The sequence below is a fragment of the Diabrotica virgifera genome, chromosome 6 (assembly GCF_917563875.1).
Source record: "Diabrotica virgifera virgifera chromosome 6, PGI_DIABVI_V3a".
Classification (NCBI taxonomy): Eukaryota; Metazoa; Arthropoda; class Insecta; order Coleoptera; family Chrysomelidae; genus Diabrotica; species Diabrotica virgifera.
In genome coordinates, this window is record NC_065448.1 from 84,466,142 (window position 1) to 84,488,663 (window position 22,522).

A 22,522-nucleotide genomic window follows, 5' to 3' on the forward strand; every position below is an offset into this window, starting at 1 on the left:
GCAAAAGAAAGATACCTATAAAAAGTGTATTGACTAGTTGGAAGAAACTCCACATTGTCGATGCATAATAAGATATTACTTTATAAACAAATATCAAGACCTAGGAATGGAACCTGGATAATATAGTCATCAAGAAGATAGCAGGAGGTCATGAGCAACAACAACTTCATAAGTATGAGAATATTGAGGAAATCCAGCTCCTCGATATCTACTACTGGACAAACTAGAAGATTGAAGAGGACAAAGCCTTTTGAACTAGTTTGAGTGATAGGTGATAGTGAAAAGCAGAGCGTAGTGCTTGTGTGCCTGTGTATGTTAGAATAGTGCACGATCTTGTTAGATTAGATAAGAGACGCTATAGGGTAAGCTCTTCATTTTAAGGAACAGTAGTAATTTAGGTTAAATTAAAATTGCTCATTGGTCAGTTATGACCAGATTGTAATTCTCTGATGTTTGGCAAAAAGGGCTGAAGTCAGAATTGCACATCAATAATGTTTTGATGATTTCTGGACCATAAAAAAAGTGTTGCAGACTTAAACTGTATGTACCAATAAAAAGAGCCGATTTTTCTGGTCCAGAAATCATCAAAACATTATCGATGTGCAATTCTGACTTAAGCCCTTTTTCCCAAACATCAGAGAATTGCAATGTACAATTCAATACAAATGAATCATCATCGTAGTGATGATTATGGAAAAAAAAAATATATATATATATATATATATATATATATATATATATATATATATATATATATATATATATAGAAATATATATATTTTGTGCAATAAAAATGTTTATATTTATCAAGGATGTATTATTTGGTATGGCCACATATACTTCTGGTATATCGTCGGTGATGTGACAATACCTCCTATCTGCTTTTTCATGAATTTTGTAGGAGACGAAAAACCATTTTTAGGGTCATCTGTTTTCACATGTAAATTTTGACATGTTTTGTAGTAAATAGATAATTGAATTTACTACAAAACATGTCAAAAAATATCATATGAAAACAGGAGGTGACTGTAAAAAAAGTTTTTAGTCTCTCTTACAAAATGGTTAACAGTTAATAGAGAGACAGATAATCGAGGTTCCACTGTATAGTGAAATTTGGACACCCGACACCCCATACAAATTTTATGGGGGTTTTGTTCGTTTAAACCCCCCCCCCCCCCCCCAAACTTTTGTGTAAGTTACAATTGAATTATTATTGTGGTACTATTAAACACAATGTTTTTAAAACTTTTTTGCCTCTTAGTACTTTTTTGAAGTCAGTTTTTATCGTGATATTTTGAATATTTGTCAAATCCACCACATATTTGTATATGGTTAAGTACGATTGTAGAGACTAATAATATGAAAATTTATTTATGATTTACATTTTTAGGTATATTTTGAACCATTTTAAAAAGAAGCCATATCTTGATAAAAAGAGCTTTATCGAAAAAATAGAAAGAGGTAAAAAAGTTTTAAAAACACAGTGTTTAACTAATGGTACCGCAGAAATAATTTAATTGGAACGTACCCAAAAGTTTGGGGGGGGTTAAAGGGAACAAAACCCCCATAAAATTTTTATGGGGTGCACAAATTTCACTATAATTTTTCTTTAAGATGTTACTGCAATAATATTGCTTCATGTCCATTTTCAATAAAAAATCTTTAATAGTTTTCGATATATTCGAAAAAATCGAATTTTCATTTTGTATCTTCAAAGGGCTGTAACTTTTTTTGTGTGCATATTTGTACTAAGGTAAGTTAGGTTCATTCAAATTATTTTTGGTCCCAGAATATGTGATTTAATTTACGACCAATCTTTTCGGGACACCCTGTATAATAAATGGGATTAGCCCACATAACAATGATGTTCGCATCATGTTCTAAGCATATACTACCAACATTCGTCGGAGTATATTCTTTTTAGTATATGTGTAGTACAAGCATAGCATCTACCTTAAAAAACATTCTAAATTTCATGTTTTTTGCATATACTTCAAAGTATATTCTCGTACCGAATATACTAAGTATATTCGTGTACGTAGGATCTCGGAATATTCGTAAAAGTTTATTCTTAGAATATACCTTTATCGAATATTCTTAGCACATACTTATAAGTACATTCTTAACACATACTTATGAGTAGATACTTTTAAAATGTCTTAAAAATAATTTGTATGTATAGGAAGTATAATATTAGCCTTATAGATTATCAACTTCGTTATTTTTTAGAATACATAATTAATAAAATTTATGTATGTAGGTAGTATTGGACGAATTTCATTTCAAAATTGTTGTAGGGTAAAAAAGTTTAAACATTAATTGTATTAATGTTTACATAGATACTATTAAAAATTCGTTTTCATAACTGAAATGACTTTACCATTTCGAGTTTATCATGAATCATTAGTATTTTTACATCCTTGGAATTTGAATTTAGGTACATTCAATTCAATAGGTCATTTCGCAGAACCAAAATGTGCCAAACTGCACAACCAAAGCAACCAAAGGCTTTGGCGTTGCCAACCGTCGAGTAAGCTTTTTCCGTCAACTTACCTTAAAAATTCCCACTTTTATAAAAAAAAACTTCCCTCCTGTTTACAAAATCTGAGAAGATATGTTGAATTATTTTCAAATATTTTGATTTTTTCTTAATATTTTACAATTTGGACTGGAACAATAATTCCCTTTTGAGTTAACTTTTTCCCTTTATCACCTTTTCTGTTGAAAATTCCCGCAAAAAGGGAAATTTCTATCCGTTTGGCAACACTGACCACCGATTTTGTTATTCCACAACATTCATAACCCCCCCCCCCCCATCATATTCTGACCATTTCTATTCTTACCTGAATGGAATGAATGGATCAGGGATAGGAAAAAACCGTAAAATGAAAACAGGCATTATTTCATTATTTGTATCATCATCTATGGATCTATGCAGGATGCAGGCAGTGTTAAGGATGAAAGCGAATGATGTAGTACTAGGACTAAAGAACATACATAATCTGTTTATTTTGTTTGCGGTGCTTCAAAATACATATAATCTATTTTGATAACTCAATATTACTTAAATAGGTAAGTACATATAAGTATTATATAAATTTTAGTTACTTATTATGCATAGTTTAGTTTAGCTAAATATTATATAATGATTTATATAAATAACTAAAATTTATAAATATGTACTTACTTTTTAAGTAATATTGTAGAATGTAGGTACTAAATACATTCTCATTTGCAATTAAAATATGTAAATAGATATTTGGTAGAACCAGTAGAACCTAAGATGAGATTAGGTGATGGTGAAAACATACTTCTAAGCAATATAGCAGTTGATAGCACTTTCTTAGAATATGTATTCTTAAAAATATAATATTCTTCCCATACAAAGATGTGCGGTAGTACGTTCTTAGTATATAAATAGAAGGTTTATAGCACTTCCTTGGAATATTCTAAAAAGTACCTTCTTGGTATAAACTAAAAAGATGTGCGGTAGTATGTTCTAAGTATACACATAGAAGGTTTATAGCACGTCCTTGGAATGTTCTAAAAAGAACATTCTTGGTATATACTGAAAAGAAGTGCGGTAGTACATTCTAAGTATATACATAGAACGTTTAAGTACTGTAATGTAGTATATACTCAGTATCTGCTCTGCACATTCGCAATGGTAATTACGCACATTCTCAGTATATACTTTTTCTGAAAAGTATGTTCTATGAATCTACTAAGAACATGAAATTGTTATGTGGGAGCTGTCTTAAAAATTCATAATCTACGTTCTGTAGAAAATATACAGTTTTTGGTTTCTTTTTAACTAGATCTTAATATCTAACCAAGCATTTTAAGACCTTTTTATTATTTTTTCGATGATATATTCATGTTTTTAGTTTGTTCAAAATATTCTAGATGATTGTACACTATAATAGATAGCCAACTAAATAAACACAAAAATTTTATTTTTGTTACAGCCTGTATATAAGTTTACCTATATATACAGTGCATTACGCACCACCTTAAAAATTGGGCATTTTTGATGTCTCGAATTTCCTAAACCTGTTGTCCCATCTAAGTGATTTTTTTATAATAATATAGCCTGAGGCTATAGGTTACTGCCGTATGCTTGTCATGCACGGGGAGCTATACTGTAATATATATTATATCACGTCGCTCTCTATAGTAATGAGTGAGCCTGCACATACGGAACCATTAGTTCCCTGTCTGCAGGCTCACTCATTACTATAGAGAGCGATATGATATAATATACATATATTACAGTATAGCTACCAGTGCATGACAAGCTTAAGGATGTAACCTATAGCCTAGGCTATATTATAAAAAAATCACTCAGATGAGACAACAGGTTTAGAAAATTCGAGACATCAAAAATGCCCTATTTTTAAGGTGGTGCGTTAATTTCTTGGAGAAGTGTATTGTAATTTAATGTAAATAATGTAATATCCAATAATTGTAATTTAATATAAGATGTAATATAAGTTCCTTAAAAATATATTTTTTATTTCCCACCATACATTCTCCACAGGTCTAAATATCGATGCTAGACGTCCACCGGAGGTCCTCTCAGGACGTTCGGCAGCAAGACATTGGACCAAACTGGGACATCCTATGAAGGTCCAATTGACATTCACTGAACGTCCCCTCGGACGTTAGGTGGACGTCCATTGGACGTTTGGCAACGTGGCATTTGGACCAAAATAGGACGTCCTGTTAAGGTCCAATTTACGTCCCCTAGGACGTCCGATTAAGGTCCAATGTACGTCCCTTCGGACCTTAAGTGGACGTCCAACAGACATTCGGTAGCGCGACATTTGGACCAAAATAGGACGTTCCTTGGACGAAAACGGACCTCCCTAAAGTCTGTGAAGGACATCCTTGTGCTATTAGGGATGTAGGTATATAGTATCTTTATTCTATTATATTCTACTCTATTTCAAACCTATTCTATATAAGTATCTACACATTACACCTATTATCATCATCATCATTCTCTTTGCCTTATCCCTATGCAGTGTCGGCTTCCCTAATTGCATTTCTCCACACAATTCTATCTTGAGTCATATCAATGTTAATCCCCTTTACCAACATGTCCTGCCTTATCGTCTTCTTTGGTCTTCCTCTCCTACTCCTTCCAGGAATCTGCACTTCAGCTATTCTTCGTATTGGGTGATTAACGTCTCGATGTTGAACATGACCAAACCATCTTAACCTATGCTCTCTCATTTTGGCATCAATTGGTGCCACACCTAGACTTCCCCTAATATACTCATATCTAATTTTATCCTTCTTTGTCACTCCACTCATCCATCTAAGCATTCTCATTTCCACCACATGCATTCGTTGTTCCGCTTTCTTTTTCACTGCCCAACATTCAGTTCCGCGCATCATAGCCGGTCTTGTGGCTGTTTTATAGAATTTTCCCTTCAGCTTCATTGGAATTTTTCTGTCACAACACACCACTCGCTTCTTTCCACTTCATCCATCCAGCCCTAATTCTACTGCATGCATCTCCATCTATTTCTCCATTACTCTGTAATACCGATCCTAGGTACTTAAAACTATTGCTTTTCACAATCATTTCACCTATTATATTATATTTTACTTTATTCTATACTATATATATATTCTAATCTATCTATATATTTAATTTAATCTGTTACATTCTACTCTATTCTGTTTTAAATCAAATACTTTATTAGTAAGTATCTACATATATATTACATCTATTCTATTATATTCTACTCTATTCTATTTCAGTTTATTTTATACTATATATCTATTCTAATCTATCTCTCTATTTTATATTTATTTTATTAATCTGTTCTATTCTATTCTGTTTCAAATCAAACACTTTACTCAAACAAAGAAACAAACGACATTCAAAAGCTTCTAATAAAAAAATCATTGCATTGGTACTACTGAAAATATTGACATTTTTACAACATTTATTCCAAGTTCCTTCAATTTTTTTGAGGACAAGAAAATTTTGCTTTCAAGAAATTCACGAATTTATTGGCGTCAAGTTAATAACGAACAAACTTGGATGTCAAATTGTGCTTTGAGAACACGTCAAATTTGGCCTTGAATAACTTGGTCAATTTATTGTTCAATTTATTGTTGATGTAAAGTGCACTTAAAGTGGACTTAAAAGCTGCGGCTAAAACTCGCCCTGATGGAATACAGTGTTGCCAGATTTACTGTTCCGTTCCGTCACAAATCATCTGTCATTCAAGTCATTATGTCAAGAAAAAATTTGGTTTTGTTTTCAAAATTGTTGAAGTTCTATTTTCTATTTGGTTTGGTTCTATTTTTTAGTCATGAAGTTAAGTAGTATCGTGGGATATTTGAAGTTCTTGGGTACTCAAAATTTAAGAAGTTTTAGAAGGAAAACAAGTTTTAAACTCTGGTCATCTTATTTTGGCTGGAAAAATAGAGGAAAGTTCTGAGCATACCATCAAAATATAATATGGTTTATTCCTTCAGTAAGGTCCAATCCCCACGAAATTAAAGGAACCCTATCTTTCACAAATGGCATGAGCATTAGCCAAATGTTATGTTCTTGTAAAGCAGAAAATAGTGGAAAATGTAAACATGTCTCTACTCTTGTTAAATGTAAGTATAAGGTATGTAAAGTTCCAAAAATAAATGCAATCATGAAAGGAATATTTTTGATTTTACATTGATGTTGTTTTAGGGAAAATGTGAAATTAATGGAACATTCAGTACATGAGTTGAAAAAATGTTAACAGATTGGCAAGTGAAGACCATTTTTAATTGATCTAAACATTTATAGAAACAAAGTATATGGTTGATATAAAATATTACCTGCCTGAAGTAACTTGATGTACAAATCAATAGTAACCATAATTTTTTTCCCAGGGCCAGTGAGAAACAATGTGCATTTCATTTCTAAGTGTTCTAAGGAAAGCTCTCGTAAGAATAAATAGATCTGTACAATGAAGATTAACCTAATCTGTTTAACCATCAAAATTATTGTATTGTTATAAAAATAATCTCCATTTCATATTATTTACATTTACAAACATTAGCCTAGAATTTCATTGTGTCTACATTAGTGGCCATAGTCCCAAACCTCCCCTGGTCAACGGAGGTACTGTCTTTCGCAGATGTAGTAATGCCGGGTTTGATACATTATTGTTAAATAAACTTTGTGAATAGTAAATTTTCACAAAATAAACAGAGTTTTAATAGTTTTCACTGTACTTAAATATTTTTTACATTCAGTGGTAATAACATTATATTTTGTTTTGGTATTTAAATTTACCTAAATATTTATAGAAATATACTATACTAAATTCAAGATGCAGTAGAAATAAACAAACCAAGACACATTAAATGCTACTATGAGCACTCCCGAATCATAATTTACAATGTATATACATTGTAAATCCCAAATAATGATTTTCAAAGTTTATACATTGTAAGTTATGATTCGGGAGTGCTCCTAATAGTAGCATTTAACTTGTCTTGGTTTGTTTATTTCTACTGCATCTTAATTTTAAATTTAGTGTAGATGTGGCCATCATAGGACTCTTACTTATAGATGCAATAAAATTATTGGTTTATTTTCATTTTAAATGTTATACTTCCAGTATTGTATGTAGTACCTAGTATTAAAACATATATTTTTAATTAAAAATAAAAATATCTTATTTCTATAATGAACAACATTAAATTTACTTCTTGCGGGAGTAGAAAAAAGTTATAGTAAATATTTTTAACTCGTTTAGCTTTTGATGATATTTGCCATATGTTTGTGTAAGACATGTTTAACGAGTAGTCTAAGGGCATATTATTATACTTTGTTATACAAAATATACATAAAATTTTGAAACTTTTAGCTTCATTTTTTCATTGTTTCAATATTAAATCCCAAATTTAGACTCTCCACCATTTTCTCATAAAAAAGTATGTTCAGTTTTTACCCCAGGTAGACCGAAACCACCAAAAAATTGATGTTACTTAAGTTTTTAAGTACTAAAAAAATGCGTTTCATCAGATACACAAAATAAATGCAACTGATTATGTTCGGATAGTTGGGTCCCTCTTAATTTTTATTCCTAAAAACTTTACTATTAAACCAAAGTTTTAGTTAAAAAAAAAAACAAAATGTTTGCTTCTGTGTGGAGTTACAAAAATAAGTTGAAATGTTATTTAAGTTCGTATTATTTCCTGGTGATCCTCTGCCATACTAATTTTACACTGTTCTTACATGCAAGCATTTGTAAATTAATTTACCATTAAAGGGCGGCCCAAGGTATATTCATCTTAAATGAGTGGTTGTAGTTTTGTATATTTTATTTTCATTTTGTATTATTTTTATTTTAGTTTTGTAATATTTTTAAGAACAAATAAAATAATTATAATTATTCTGAACTGTTGTTTCTTTATCGAACTTCTTTTTTTTTTGAAAAAAGTGTCAACAAATCCATATATTTAAATTCAATATAAATGTAAATTTTATAGATAGAATTTACATAAAACAAGAATTTTTCATGAATGTTTGTTCAGTTTATCTATTCTTCTTGTCTTTTTTCCTTATGCCTATTAGGGTGTCGGATTATGGTCCGTTGTTTCTTTCACCCATTTTTCTATGCTTTTCTGTTTTTGGCTAGGCTTTTCATTTCTTCTTTCGTTTTCCCTCGTACATGTACTATATCCTCTATTTGATCCCTCCAATTCTTTCGGGGATGTCCTCTTCTCCTTTTTGTTGCGTTTCCCATTTCCAGAATTTTCCTGGCCATCCTTTCTGGTTTCATTCTTATGATATGTCCATACCATTCCAGTTGTTTATTTTGGATGTGATATATATTGGCTCTATTTATGTTCTTCTTCATTTCTTATTCTACCCCATTTTCATTTTCCTGCAATCGTTCTTAAGTGTTTCATCTCCATTGCTTCTATTTTTGACTCATGTTTCTTCTGTATTGTCCAATTTTCACTTGCATAGGTTATTACTGGTCTTGTGTTATTGTATTATGCATCTTCCTTTTCACTTCCATTTGTATGGCTTTATGTCCTAGTATGGGTTTATTTAAGGTATAAAATATTCGTGTCGATTTGTTTCCTTCGTTTTCAATTTCAGCGTCTATTTTCCCGTCGTGAGTTATTATATTCCCTACCTAGGTATGCATAGGTTGATACTTTTTTTAATGTTATCTGATTGCACTTTATTTCTCTGTTGTTTAGGCCTTCCTTGTTATTTATTATCATTGTTTTGGTTATCTCTTAAGCTTTCGTTTCATTTTTCTGTACGCCTTACACCTTATTACTATTAATCCATATCATGTATTCCTTTTTTGTTCTTCAGTTTTACTACATCCTTCCTGGCTCTTGGCATTTGAACACTCCAACAAAAAAATTATAGACATCAATTTCAAACCTATTCTTTAATTAATGTATGGTATTATATTATATCTCTGTTATTTATAGTCTAAAAACAATCATACAAACAAATATTTGCATATTATACATATTATAGGTTCGTTCCAAGACGACACATTTGTACGATCCCTTGAACCGCCACGAAATCGATTGGACTGTTTTAATGCGCAGAATCGCCCTTGAACGGTTTTCTTTCGATCTCGATCCGATTACCGGTACATAACCCTCTTGGAACGAATTCGTGTACCATTTCAAGTTCGAGTTGCGCCTGAGCCATTTTCAGTGCGAGTACCACTGTACCACTATTATAGTAGTTTGCTAGATGGTTAGAAATTAATATTTCTAATGTCCACTTTACATCAACAATAAATTGAATAAGAAATTGACAAAGTTATTCAATACCAAATTTGACGAGTACAAAATGTATGGTTTGTAAAAGAAAGTGAAATAATTTGATGAAATAGAACAATTGGATATGTTTTATTTTGTCAATTTTCTTTTTATTCACGGCAAAATTGGATGTAGAATTGTGTTTTGTATAAGCCAAATTTGACCTTAAATAACTTTGTCAATTTCTTGTTCAATTTATTGTTGATGTAAAGTGGACTTAACATGTTCATTAAACATCACTTCAGCTTCAAAACCTTCCCCAGAATCGATATCTGACATTAAATCGTTGTCTTCTATGAAAAAAGAAAATAATAAATTATCCATTTTTATAAGATTAATTTGAAAAAAAAAAGAATTAATAATTATTTAAACGGAAATCAATCAAAACTGATCTCATAGCAGTGACCAGTAAAAATGAAAACAATCCTAACTGCGCAAGTCAGTACAAATAGTTTCTGCTTGAAGGCATGTATCAAAAGGGCCGTTCAGTTACCGATTTCGAAGCGGTACATGGATCGCTTGGAACAACACGGTGTACGATACCAATCATCGTTCATGTTCGCTTGGAACGCATTTTTTATAATGCGCATGACGAGGGCAGTACGAAGGACGGTTTTCATGTCACTTGGAACGCGCCTTATAATAATTACATACAATTGAACACATCTAAGATGAACGGAATTATCAATCAGTAGCCTCCGTCCTCCATAAATACTGAAATTACTAGGCGCGTTCCAAGTGACATGAAAACCGTCCTTCGTACTGCCCTCGTCATGCGCATTATAAAAAATGCGTTCCAAGCGAACATGAACGATGATTGGTATCGTACACCATGTTGTTCCAAGCGATCCATGTACCGCTTCGAAATCGGTAACTGAACGGCCCTTTTGATACATGCCTTTAAGCAGAAACTATTTGTACTGACTTGCGCAGTTAGGATTGTTTTCATTTTTACTGGTCACTGCTATGAGATCAGCTGATGATTCAATAATAGAATAATCCACAATTTACGCTATTAGTACCTGTGAATCTTGATTTCCGTTTAAATAATTATTAATTCTTTTTTTTTTCAAATTAATCTTATAAAAATGGATAATTTATTATTTTCTTTTTTCATAGAAGACAACGATTTAATGTCAGATATCGATTCTGGGGAAGGTTTTGAAGCTGAAGTGATGTTTAATGAACATGTTAAGTCCACTTTACATCAACAATAAATTGAACAAGAAATTGACAAAGTTATTTAAGGTCAAATTTGGCTTATACAAAACACAATTCTACATCCAATTTTGCCGTGAATAAAAAGAAAATTGACAAAATAAAACATATCCAATTGTTCTATTTCATCAAATTATTTCACTTTCTTTTACAAACCATACATTTTGTACTCGTCAAATTTGGTATTGAATAACTTTGTCAATTTCTTATTCAATTTATTGTTGATGTAAAGTGGACATTAGAAATATTAATTTCTAACCATCTAGCAAGTGGTACAGTGGTACTCGCACTGAAAATGGCTCAGGCGCAACTCGAACTTGAAATGGTACACGAATTCGTTCCAAGAGGGTTATGTACCGGTAATCGGATCGAGATCGAAAGAAAACCGTTCAAGGGCGATTCTGCGCATTAAAACAGTCCAATCGATTTCGTGGCGGTTCAAGGGATCGTACAAATGTGTCGTCTTGGAACGAACCTACTGAAAATGAAAATATTTATTTTTTAAATTCTACTGTCCTTGAGTGACTTCCTGAAATTTGAATTGCCCGCCAAAAGTGACATTTCTCTCAGCCAAAATTTGGCAACACTGTATTCCATCAGGGCGAGTTTTAACCGCAGCTGATAGGAGGGCTCTCCTCCATCATCAGAGAGTTATTGCCACCGGCAAATAAAGGATCCTTTATTACAGGATACTTTAATAAAGGACAAATACAGGACGGGTCTAAAAGAGTGGTATTGCAAACGCAGTTAAAGAATCTTTTATTTTGACAAATGACATGAAATATTTTTGTAAATATAAAAATAACCTATAAAATTCCATTTGTCGATATAAATTAAAATAAGATAATTGAAGAGTAAAACGTTAAATTTAATTATTTTGTCATTTAAAGATGTTTAGAGAACAACATAATATATCCCATAATACTCATCGTTCAATAATATGGAAGTGCAATAAATTGGAAATACTATTTTAGGAGTTTTTAAATACTTTTGCATTATGGGTATATGTAATGGGGAATTTCTGGAGAATATAGAATAGAATAGAATAGAATACTTTATTGGTATAGCTTTACAGCTGCCATCATAAAGATGGATATACACGTCAGATATACAACACAATATAGTCACAGACACATAATCAAATACCTATACATACACTTAAATTTTAGATTTAACATAATGTACATTGATAAATATGAAAATTATTAATAGGGAATAGTGGATATCCATTCCTCAACTACAACTACCGAATGACACCATTCCAGAATTTTCAGACAGAAGTTGTGTTTTTATAATCCATCACAAATCCCTTCAAGAATTGTTATTGAAAGAACATTTGGTATTGTGAAGAGATTTCCCATTTTACCATATGTAATGAGATGCAAGTTACCTTTTATTCAAAGAATAATATCAGCTTGTTCAGTTTTACATATTGCAGTAGTACATAATAGAGAAATACGTTGAAATACTGGCAAATGAGTGTGCTGTTGATATTGGTATAGAAGCTGTGGCAGTACATTTTCAACCAGGAGCTAATCTAATGCGACTAAATTGTGTGTGTGTTTGTTTAAAATTATTGTTCGACATTTAAAGCTAGCGCTTAAACTAATTTTATTTTTATTGGACTGCAGTTTGTTAATAAATTTATAAATAAATATAAATATTATATTGGTGACTGATTTTAAGTATTTTATGATCATTAGCAGGTTTTAAATAATAAATTTATAAATATACACATACATGCTATTGGCGTTTGATCTTTTATCCATTATGGCCCTCTCTTTCTTTTCACCTCTGGATAACTAGTTATCAGGAAGTTTATCTGACAGATTAGATACTAATAGATATCTGACAGAGAAAAACTTCCCGTTAACTAGTTATCCGGAGCTGAAAAGACAGATACTAAGGATACTGTTATATAAACTTCCCAATAATTAGTTATCTGAAAATGAAAAGACCTCTAATCTGTCAGATAAACTTCCCGATATACAAAAAGATAATAGAAGAATTAAGCTTTATGCCGGTTTTTATTAATTTTTTTGGCAATGTTTAAATAAACAAATACTGATGGCATGAAATGGATCACGAACAAGGAGGAATGAAGAAGGAATTGGAGATTGTGTTTACCATTAAACGCATAAAACTGCAGTATCTGGGACACATATGATAAATCAGCACCGTTACTCCCTGCTGCAGTACATATTGCAAGGTACAGTCAAAGGTAAGCGAAGACCTGGTAGAGGGAGAATATCAATGGAACTGTTTCGAATCGCAGCTAGCAAGGTTACGATTGCTATATGATTTCCAACATTCGAAACGGATAAGAACCAAAAGAAGAAGATGGCATGAAAATGAAAGTGTATTAATACTTTTGATTAAAAACTTTATAGATTCTAATCTATAAAAGATTAAATTTTCAAAAATAAATACTTGAACCTTTGTTTTATTTTGTTAACCTGTTGTTATATATCTCTTGAATAGAACTCTATTTTGAATCTAGAATTTTAACAAATCCTAACTTTCATTAAAATGTATTGATCTTATATCTTCAATCTCTTATATCTTCAATAAATATTTATTTCTATAGAAAAATGTAAAATATATTGAGTTTAATAAATGAGTTACTGATATTTTAAGTCTTATCATTGTAATTAGTAACAATTTAAAATTATTTACGTCATATTCCTTTTTACAACTTCTTGTAATAACTCAAGCTTCAATAAAATGTTCTTTTCTATATTCGTTTGGGTCAAAACATCAATAATCTATATCTCAGAATATTACTTAGAGTTGTTTTTAATAAATAAAACCCAACATATAACTTTAATGATGAAAGTTTAATCAAATATCAATCCCACAATACACAAATTCACAAATTATCAATCCAAAGAAGCGACAAGATAAATTCAAAATACAAGTGAAGTTAGACCTTTCTTCACATTTTTGACACGTTATGTCAAAATAAAGGAACTTTTATTAAAATAAAGGTGTCCTCTAATTTTCCTTAAATACAGGCGGCCTGTATTTTATTAAAAGACAAAAATAAAAGACGCAATACTGCGCATGCTTATATGTCAAAATAAAGGATCTTTTATTACAGGTCGACTTAAAAGACGTTGGCAAACTCTCTATCTACTCCTATCTCGATGGCTGAAACTGAAATTATAAAAATAAACACAAATATCAGGTGTGTTCCGAATCCAAACTTACTTTTAAGCTTATCTACCGGATAACTAACTGGAACATAAATTGACGTGAAAAGACGGGTACATTTTATCTGGCGAATATAAATATTTATCCTCCACATAGCTATAACTGCCAGATAAGAGAATATTTATTCGGAGGTGAAAAAACCGGTCCTAAAAAAAACTTTTTATTCATTTTAAGGGACTTTCGGCCCTTGGTAATAAAGTAATCTTTCATTCTGCGTTTAAATTTTTCAAAGAGACAGTTTTACATTATGCTATTTTCATGCTAGGCAAGAGCCATGCAAGATAGACCACGCTACTGCGCATGCCCACGCGCTATTTCCATGCAATTCCTGTGCTACACGAAAAATTAAAACATGTTCTATTTTTCATGCTATTTTGATGCAAGTCCTGTCAAAATTCATGTTGCCAATATGACAAAATTTATGGTTTAGAAAAAAACTTAACCTTATTGTGTAAGTTTAAATGGTATTTATTGGATGTAATAATTTGTGATTTATATTTGAATATATTTAATTATGGACTGAAGTTTCCAAGTGAAATATCTAAAGTTAATATTTTGATGTATTTCTTCTATTCGCTCCGAGCGTTAACAAAGTGTCAAAGCAAAATCGACCGACCTGCTCATGGTGGCGGTTTTTTGAAATTTTATAAGGACGCTTTGTGTATGTTTAAATGAGACATTTAAAAAAATGTCGTGTCACGCTAGTGATATTATGTATTAATATAAACAGAAAATAAAAACGCACTATAAATTCTTCACTTTCCAATATTGATTATCAATTTGATTTTGTATGCATAACCTCACTATCGCAGTTTATGTCAATAAATATTTATTAACGAAAAAGAAAATATTTTGTTGCACTATAAATTACAGTATAAATTAATAACTAATGAATTCTAACAATTGTATTCGGTTATTATCACTACAAAATAAAATATTCAAGTTTAACAAAATAATCCCATAAGACTCAATGTTAAAACGTCCTTACAAAATTTGACAGCGTATCACGTGACTGTACGTAGAGGGGAGACGCACGGAGCGTATTGGCAACAATGAAAGTGGTATCTAAAATTGCACAGAAATAGCTCCGATGTAAAAAGGTCAGGCTAGGCAAGAGATATGCCATGCAAGACGGACTTGCATAGCATGAGACTTGCATAGCCTTGATGTAAAGCTGCTTTTATAAGGCTGTATGACATTTTCTTGTATCATTTCTAATATCGTTTCTGATATGTCAAAAAAATGCATAGTGTCATACACAGATACAAGAATTTGAGTCAGACACAGATTCTTGTACAAGAATTGCGCCAATTTCTGCGCAAAGAGCAAAAACGTAAAACCTGCTGGTAAAACATCTAAAATGTCATAATTACTTACTCATAATGGCGGCTGAAATGAAAATGGGATCATGTATTGATGAATTTATTTGTGTTTTTGTAGGTATTATTTATAAATCTTATATTGATACTTAATATACCGTTTGGTATGGACTACTGTTCTACTAATAACCAAATAACCATATATTTAGCTCCTAGTAAAGTTCAAACTATAAATTTAGGTTTCATGGTGCATAATTTTTTACAAAATACAATAGCTACTAATTTGAATCAAATTGAAGATAATTCTAATGCAAATATTTTAGCACAAATATCAAAACAAAATAAAAACACAAATAATCAACCTCAAACAGTCAATGTAAAATTCTGGTTAACATTAAAAATGTTAATTAAAAGTTTATAAATTTTATAAAGTCCTTAAAATCAACTGTAGATGTAGATGCAGTACTACCATAACGTGACACGGGGTGACAAACAAAATATCGACCAATCACGTGCCGAATTTCATACAATTTTCGATACAATAACTTGCATAGTGTCATACAGGGCACAAATGTACGTACAAGAAATGATACAAGAAAATGTATACAAGAAACGATATCAGAAATGATACAAGAAAATGCATAGTGTCATACAGCCTTTACTTTTCTCAGGATTCGAAAAAAATGATTACATTTAAAATACAGGCGTCAAGGCCCCGTCTCACCATCAAATAATTGACAGTTATTTGATCAAACTTGACAGTTAGTGACACAAAGTGAAAGTTAGTGACGTCACATCCTGAACATCTGATTCAAGGCATAATTCAAGGTCAGTTTGCTCAAACTCGACAAATGACAATCAGCTGTTAGACATAACATGATGGAATTTTAATTTTTAGTAAATAAATTAATATTCAAACAAATGAGAAGCGTTGAAAAGTCCTATTTTATGAACAATAATATTATTATATTACTGATTCTGATTACTACAACACCTAGAGTGACTCACAGCTTAAATTCTGAAATGATGCAGTCACTAGCTCAATATTGATTAGAAAATAATTACATACTGATACTGAAAGTAAGTTACTATACATCTTCTAACATAGCACAAGCTATATGTTTTGGGTTTTTAATGTACCATACTTAAATACCTTGAATTATTTTATGTATGATTTTGATATCAGCTAAAATGATAAAGCAAACTTTTAAATAAGAATGAGAAAATAAACACAAGGCAGTGAACTATGATTGCTAATATTTTATACATCCTTCTTTATTATCAGTTACAGTTGGGGTACTATTTATGTTATTTTTTAATGTCACAAATTTTCAATAACATTCAAATCTGGTGACTGGGCTGGTGTTTTAATGACATTTCAGCACTTATAAAGCAACCAAATATGAACCCGATATAACATAACATATCGATACATTTTTGGCAAAGTAATGTAAGTGACATTTTATGTTTTTCCATTAAACTAAAGCTATTATTGTTTAGAAGGTACTGCCAAAGTGTAATAAGCCTAGAATTAATTCAAACATAATATGTCTAGGCTTACAACACTCCGGCAGTACCTTCTAAACAATAAGAGCGTTTGTTTAATGGAAAAACATGATTCGCCAAAAATGTCACTTACGTTACTTTGCCAAAAATGTATCGATATATGTTTTGAAAATCCACAAGGAAGAACTTCCTGTAGTTGGCTGTATACCATTAATTACAAGTGAAATTTAATAAAAAATTTTCTTCTTGGTAAATGGTATATTAGTTTAAAAAGCCCTAAAGGGCTACAAACATGTGAACAAAACATTTTCGCTCTGTAACAAGAGCATCATCAGTGTTACAAGAACATGGTGAGCCAACAAAAAAAAAAAAAAAATACAAAGGTCAAAGCCCTTTAAAAAGGAGACAAAAGTCTTATATAAATAACTACATTTGAAAAATCCAAAGGATGGATAGAAATTCCTAAGGATACAGCCCTAAAGCAACATATGACTCCCACACGTTGTAAGTGGGTCAAAAGGTAATTAGGTCATTATGTTATATTGTTGCCTGCCACCTCTTAACTATGCTGATGATGCTCTTGTTACAGAGCGAAAACGTTTTGTTCACATGTTTGTAGCCCTTTAGGGCTTTTTAAACTAATATACCTTTTACCAAGAAGAAAATTTTTTATTAAATTTCACATATATGTTTTGGATCAATGTCCTGATAAAATGGGTAATTATCATCGATACATAATTTTTGAGCACTAGCAGTGAGACGATGTGTTAGTATATCCAAATATATGTATTGGTTCATATTACTGTTAATAAAATGCATGTTACGTACTCCTGCAGACAACATACACCCCCACATCATCACTCCACCTCCTACGTGCTTTCATTTTTTTTAGTTTTAGTTCTTTAGTCTATCGGACCCAAACAAGTTTATTTTCATCAGCAAATATTACTGAATTCCAAAAGTTACAATCTTTGTTAATATGCTCCCTAGTGAACACAAATAATGTAATATGCCCATTTCTTTGGCTGATAGAAGATTTATTTCTTGCAGTTCATGTAGATTATTCTTTTGTAATATCCTAAATAATTAAATTTATTTCAAAGGTTTATTAATATTTATGTATGGTATACTTGAAACCCAAAACAGCTTATGCTATTTTAAAAGACTTATACTAACTTACTTTCAGTATGTAATTTTTTTCTAATACATATTGAGCAACTGACACAAGCTAGTTTTTTAGAGCTTTTCATTCACAGTCATTTGTTTCGAGCGTCTGTCATATGTTGAATAATCCCTGTATATTAATATTATACAACATATGACAGAAGCTCGAAACAAATGACAATTGATGAAAAGCCCTATTGAGTAGTGACTGCATCATTTAAGCTGTGAGACACTGTATATCAGTGGTGGCTTCGCTACATATTAAAATTGTTTTGTTGATCTTTCCTTCCTTGATTTCCTTCTTTGCTTTCTTTAGCGTGCATACTAAACAAGTTATTTATGTACAGCAGCTTTTGTAGCCAATGGTTACTCTTGTTTGTTTTCTAGATTTTTTCTCATCAGGACTTCTGATTGCTTTTTGGTTTGTTACTTTCTACCTTCTACAATTCAGAGACAGAGTTTGGGGCTTATTATTCGTCCAAGTGTTGGAATGCTTGTGGGTTTTGATATATATGTACCAACTACCTACTAGGTTTAGGTTGAAAGGCTAAGGATTTGGTTGTGATAAATATTGTGGGATAATTGATTGCATTTGTGTGGATAAACCTGGCATCTGTTGATTTTGATCTTGGTAGTCCATCTTGAGTTTAAAATGTAAATTATTTTAGTGCGTTTTTAGTTAAACCTTATTGTATATTTGAAGATTTACAATTATTATTACACTGATAATTAATATAATTAGTTTTATTAATATTATGAGTGGCCAAAATAAATAAAACAAGTGTTTTATTTCGACTAACAAACCAGAAACAATAAAACTAATTATATTAATTATCAGTGTAATAATAATTGTAAATCTTCAAATATACAATAAGGTTTAACTAAAAACGCACTAAAATAATTTACATTTTAAACTTATTCACAGCCGAATGTTGCTAACTGCACCAATAGCTATTAAAAAATCTGAAATTCAAATCTGATATATTTGGATCATTTCTTCTTATATCTGCAATAAGAAATTGACCATCTGCATAATATAATACAGCAAAAAGTAATGGCTGTCAGTTCCTTTATAATTTCTATAGTATCCCTTCTGAGAGGTTGAAAGTTCACCATGTTTCCATCCATAGCTTCTAGACAATGTGAAAACTGCCATTTGCTATTAAAGGCTATAGCGGGATAAGATGGTAAAATCTGCACTCGGCTGGATTCTTAGTTGGGGTTGGGCAATCGAAAGTACATAATTCAAAAACCCCCCAACCAAATTTTTAGCTCCCTATGTGACCCCAGGTGTCCCCTATCGAAAAAAATGTGTTTTTTCGAAAAACATTTTTTTGGAGCGATCTTTTGCTTTAAAAAATGTGAAAAAAATTGTGAATGTACATTATTGTACCCTAAATCCCACTGATTTTTTTCAGATTTTTTGGATCAAAATTGACGTCAGAAAAAATTTTTGAAGTTTTCAAAAAATTTTTAGGTTATGTAGGTAATTTTTGGCTAGCTCCGACAAAATTTTTTTTAGTGTATTTTTTTACGTTCTTTTGAATGGCAGGGATAGTTTTGCCATTTTCTCGCCGGAAATTACTCAAAATTCGAAAAAACCCATTTTTTTGGTTACCCCCCTCATATTTTTAGTGTTTACTGAGCGATCTTTTCTTTAAAAAATCTGAAAAAAATTATGAACATACATTCAGGCCCAAAAATATACTGTTTTTTTTTTCAGATTTTTTGGATCAAAATTGAAAAATTTTGAATTTTTCAAAAAATTTTTAGGTTATGTAGGTAATTTTTGGCGAGCGCCGACATGATTTTTTTTAGTGTATTTTTTTCCGATATTTTGAATGGCTGGGATAGTTTTGCCATTTTCTCGCCGGAAATTGCTCAAAATTCGAAAAAACCCATTTTTTGGTTCCCCCCTCATATTTTTAGTGTTTACTGACCGATCTTTCCTTTAACAAATCTGCAAAAAATATATGAACATACATTGATGCCCAAAAATATACTGGTTTTTTTTTCAGATTTTTTGGATCAAAATTGAAAAATTTTGAATTTTTCAAAAAATTTTTAGGTTATGTAGGTAATTTTTGGCTAGGTCCGACATAATTTTTTTTAGTGTATATTTTTCCGTTCTTTTGAATGGCTGGGATAGTTTTGCCATTTTCTCGCCGGAAATTGCTCAAAATTCGAAAAAAAACCCATTTTTTTGGTTCCCCCCTCATATTTTTAGTGTTTACTGAGCGATCTGTTCTTTAAAAAATCTGAAAAAAATTATGAACATACATTGATGCCCAAAAATATACTATTTTTTTTTCAGATTTTTTGGATCAAAATTGAAAAATTTTGAATTTTTCAAAAAAATTTTAGGTTATGTAGGTAATTTTTGGCGATTCCCGACATAATTTTTTTAGTGTATTTTTTCCGTTCTTTTGAATGGCTGGGATAGTTTTGCCATTTTCTCGCCGGAAATTGCTCAAAATTCGAAAAAAACCCATTTTTTGGTTCCCCCCTCATATTTTTAGTGTTTACTGACCGATCTTTCCTTTAAAAAATCTGAAAAAAATTGTGAACATACATTGATGCCCAAAAATATACTAGTTTTTTTTTCAGATTTTTTGGATCAAAATTGAAAAATTTTGAATTTTTCAAAAATTTTTAGGTTATGTAGGTATTGGCTAGGTCCGACATAATTTTTTTTAGTGTATATTTTTCCGTTCTTTTGAATGGCTGGGATAGTTTTGCCATTTTCTCGCCGGCACAGTGCGCAGCACGTGGAAAATCGAGCACGAATTGGCTTATGCTTACCTATAGTATTCTTGTATTATTATTCTATCTATGTATATCATGGATTGAAAATATAAATATGTAGATATTCGCATACTTATTTAGTAAGCTACATTTATGGAAATAACTTGATTACGGTGCAAACGTGTTTGCTTATTTAAAATGTAACTTTTAACGAATAATTTTATTTACTTTACACCTTTGAAAAGTAAAATTAATAAATCAAATAAAGTTGAAAATAAACGTTTGCCTATAACTGTATGGCATATTTCATGCTGTGAAAACGTTTTTAATAATTACTTATTACTTATTAATTACTTATTAATTACTTATTAATTACTTATAATTACTTATTAATAACATTAATAATGTCTATATATATTTAAATATTTTTAATATTGATATATTTTTTAAAATAGGTACTCTAGCGTATCAAAAAATTAACTTTCAATTACCTTAACTTAATTAATAAATACGCAAAAGGTAATATTAATATGGTAATTTCAATTGAGAAATCGGAAAACACAACTAAGACGAAGAAATATCTATGAATTGATCTATACATAATGTAATTAAGGTAGCCATGTACCTATAGTTAAGGGTTAAGGTTGTCTACTAAAAACATAGGAAAAATATCAACAAAGGGAGTTTGTCGTATTTTATGCATATTCTCTTCTCAAAATGGCTACCTTCTCTTCTCAAAAAACCTGATCAGGCTATTCAAAATAACGGAAAATCGTTATTTATTTATTGACATCAAAAATCGTTATTTATTGACATGCAATTGAGTTTATGTGTACACATAGGGGGACACAAAGAAATGGCTCTTTTCGAATTGTGAGGAAGTCCCGGAGAGAAAATGGCAAATCTAACCCAGTTATTCAAAAGAACGAAAAAAAAAATACACAAATTATTTCGAAGTCTGTCAAAAATGGCTTACATAAACGATTTTTTTTGAAAAATTCAAAAAATTTCCCTGAGTAAAATTTTAATCCAAAAAATCTAAAAAAAAAATCAGTATGTTTTTGGGCATAACAATGTATGTTCATAATTTTTTTCAGATTATTTTAAGAAAATATCGCTCAGTAAACACTAAAAATATGAGGGGGGAAAACCAAAAAATTGGTATTTTCGAATTTTGAGCAATTTCCGGCGAGAAAATGGCAAAACTATCCAAGCCATTTAAAAGAAGGAAAAAAAATACACTAAAAAAAATTATATCGGAGCTAGCCAAAAATTACCTACATACCCTAAAAATTTTTTGAAAAATTCAATAATTTTTTCTGGCCTCAATTTTGATCCAAAAAATCTGATAAAAAAAAACAGTATGTTTTTGGCCATCAATGTATGTTCATAATATGTTCATAATTTTTTTCAGATTTTTTAAAGAACAGATCGCTCAGTAAACACTAAAAATATGAGGGGGGGAAACCAGAAAATGGGTTTTTTCGAATTTTGAGCAATTTCCGGCGAGAAAATGGCAAGACTATCCCAGCCATTCAAAAGAACGG

The 22,522-nt window shown here is 30.8% G+C and overlaps 1 long non-coding RNA gene across 1 annotated transcript; it reads left to right on the forward strand.

Annotated features, from left to right (window-relative positions):
* Window positions 1-6,188: 6,188 nt before the first annotated feature.
* On the forward strand, window positions 6,189-8,412 carry LOC126886535 (uncharacterized). The gene is made up of 2 exons (XR_007698668.1): window positions 6,189-6,638; window positions 6,710-8,412. It is a non-coding gene; the product is annotated as an uncharacterized LOC126886535 (long non-coding RNA).
* Window positions 8,413-22,522: the final 14,110 nt, after the last annotated feature.